Source organism: Montipora capricornis, chromosome 7 (assembly GCF_036669925.1).
Source record: "Montipora capricornis isolate CH-2021 chromosome 7, ASM3666992v2, whole genome shotgun sequence".
Lineage (NCBI taxonomy): Eukaryota > Metazoa > Cnidaria > Anthozoa > Scleractinia > Acroporidae > Montipora > Montipora capricornis.
In genome coordinates this window covers 42,139,961-42,142,767 of record NC_090889.1, presented here as the reverse complement: position 1 = coordinate 42,142,767, position 2,807 = coordinate 42,139,961, and the positions used below count along the sequence as shown (strand labels likewise).

General features: G+C 34.0%; 1 long non-coding RNA gene across 1 annotated transcript; it reads left to right on the top strand.

Annotated features, from left to right (window-relative positions):
* Nucleotides 1-202: 202 nt before the first annotated feature.
* Nucleotides 203-2,529, top strand: LOC138057244 (uncharacterized). Its single transcript, XR_011133625.1, has 3 exons — nucleotides 203-278; nucleotides 1,061-1,106; nucleotides 2,462-2,529. It is a non-coding gene; the product is annotated as an uncharacterized lncRNA (long non-coding RNA).
* The last annotated feature ends 278 nt before the right edge of the window (nucleotides 2,530-2,807 follow it).

The following is a 2,807-nucleotide window of genomic DNA, read 5'->3' as shown; positions in this document are numbered from 1 at the left end:
ATTTTTTACGTGAAGTTGCATGGCCAGCGAATTACATAAACATAAACATATGATAATTGAAGAGCTCTGCTTTTAGGCTTGCCTAAATATGTATATATATTAGTAATAATTTCTGCTAATTAATAAAACGGGAACTATATATTTAAAAAAGTCAGATTGACGACCTGATCCCTTCTCGCGTGGCTTCAAAAGCAGGTGGTGACAGATGCTTGTTGCTGCTCGGACAGAAACACTCCTCCAGACGTTTTTCTTGCTTTTAGTCCTCGTTCCTTGAAAAGGTATGTTCAAAACTAAATATGTTCTTAAAATGCAAGAATTAAGTATGACAATTGTTAATAAGAAAGCACTTGTAACTTTTCACTTGGACAGGTTTGCAATTAATGTCGGTCTCAGCGCACTTTTTTTTTCGTCTTACCTCAAAACGCCTAAAGGTTTTATCAAGAAATTAACCGAGTGAGTGCTAATTCTTGACCAAAATGTCTCGAAATTGATGTTTTTCTTCTGCAACCATAATTAAAACGTTGGGAAATTGAACTGTATTTTTTTTCTAGCCCTACAAACCTCCGTGACAGTTTGAGAATGACATGAAATTAAAGTTCCTTGAGACTTTCTAATATTTTCCCAGCTACAGAAAAGGCATTTTTTTACATGGCTTGATACCATTATTTACAAACTTAACACAGAGTAATCGGTAGGATTTATTGAAATTAGGTAAGAGAAAGAGGGAAGGGTTTGAATTCGCCTAAGAGTTTTATAGATGGATGAGACGAAAGAAAAATATCGTGGACTAAAGAGGAATAATTATTGCTTGTCTACTTTTTCATTATTCTTGTTGAAACATGAGCCCCTTACTCCAAAAACTATTATCATTTCAACCTCGAGAGAAAGCAACTTATTCCCGCTTATTTTCCTCCTCCATAACTGTTTGTTTCAAACTACTATCGGAGCATATCTACGGACGAGTACTCCACGGTGGTTTAAAGCTACGGGGATGCATTGCAATGCTTTCCCGTGTATGTTTAGATTAATATCCGATCAGGAATCGATATTTATCCACCAGGTTTTGATGATAAAAGGTTTGTTCGTAAAAGAGCTGGAAAGCGAAGGTAAGGTGACATTGGAGAGACTATTCCAGTCGCTAATTTCCTTTATTTGTATATCCCGCACGACAGTTGGAAATACATTTATTTTTTGGATTCGAATTTCATTCTTTTAATACTATTTTTCTGGAACTGTTTCTTTGATTCTTTGACAACAAATATTATCAAATATTATTATCAAAATTCAAACCCAAGTAAAGTACCTCTTTTGAAAACTGAATTCGTTAAAAGATAAGACAAAGGACCAAAAACAAGTTAAAGATATTTCATAATGCACCGAAATATGTCCCTTGATAAAGACTCATGGAAAGTTCATTTTTCCTAAAAGCATTCCACCCTGAACTTTGAAACTAGTTCATCTCTAAATTAATAACATGACAATTAATAAATAATTATATACTCAAATAAATAAATTTTCCAAATGGTCTTGATCGCACAAGTGTTACTATTATTTTTAAAAATACAACCACACATTTGAGTTTTAAGGAACATGTTTCGATGTTTCAAACATCATTATCAGCTATAGTGAATGTAACAGTAATTTTTTTTACATGATCCGTAGATATATATAATTATCAATAAAATGAACAAATTTCTAGTTTCTAAGGAAACTGTGGTGCTGCGTCGTTGGGAGAGTGAAACAGGAAAATGTGGTGTTATCGAACGTTTTGATAAAGGTCGAATTACCACCATGAACGATTTGGAAAACTGACGTTTCGAGCGTTAGCCCTTCGTCAGAGCGATGAGGGGCTAACGCTAAAAACGTCAGCTTTCCAAATCGTTCATGGTGCTAATTCGACCTTATCAACACGTTTGATAACACCAAATTTCCCTGTATCAATACAATGATTCTTTGTAGATTAAATGTTCTTCACATTCAAACTAAATGACATAACGGTAAAAGCATGAAAGTGCAATGCGTTCATCTTTTGAATTTGAGCTTGATAACGAGGCTAAAAAAGGCAAGATTGAAACAAGAGAATATAAGTAAGAAAGGAAATTGCTGTGCCCCATGTTGATTATTTGAACTTTATTTTATTTTTAAATCGCGCCAATGATGTAAAGATTATTTTTATCTATTGTTCCCACGACTGCGTGGCCACTTTAACAAGAGTCAGCATTGAACTAACAACGTAGTATGACTAACTATAGATTTCACATCATTTTAATGGAAATAGGCTTAAAATTTAGGGGGGACTCATATTCTTTCCTGATATTTGTCTAACTATAAAATTGAAAACTATTAAAACATCGCACACACAGAGTGAACAGTATTGAATAATAACCACTTTAGTTCTTGTGAAAACAAGACTGACCTAAGTTTATTATTATTATTATTTTTTCTTTTGGTTGTTCGACAGGTTACAAATGAATCGAGTGATTTGTCTGATAGCCTTTCTGATAGTAGCCCTTACAGTCCAGCGTGCTCTCGGTAAGTTTCCTCTTTAATTTTTCAATTTTACTCCTATTCTTTATACGATATAAGTCACGGAAATCCGTTGCTGTGAAACAAACGACGACAAAAATTGAACATTGCATGAAGACAAAGAGGGTGTTTCAAACTTTCCTATCTATCTAGCTTTATTTAGACCTCCATGAAAAGGACCTGCCTAGAAATTGTCACCAGTTTCCACAAAAGTCTAATTTCACTATTCCAGTAGTTTAATATTAAGGAGGCTCCATTGGGCTTCTAGCAGTTTATATATG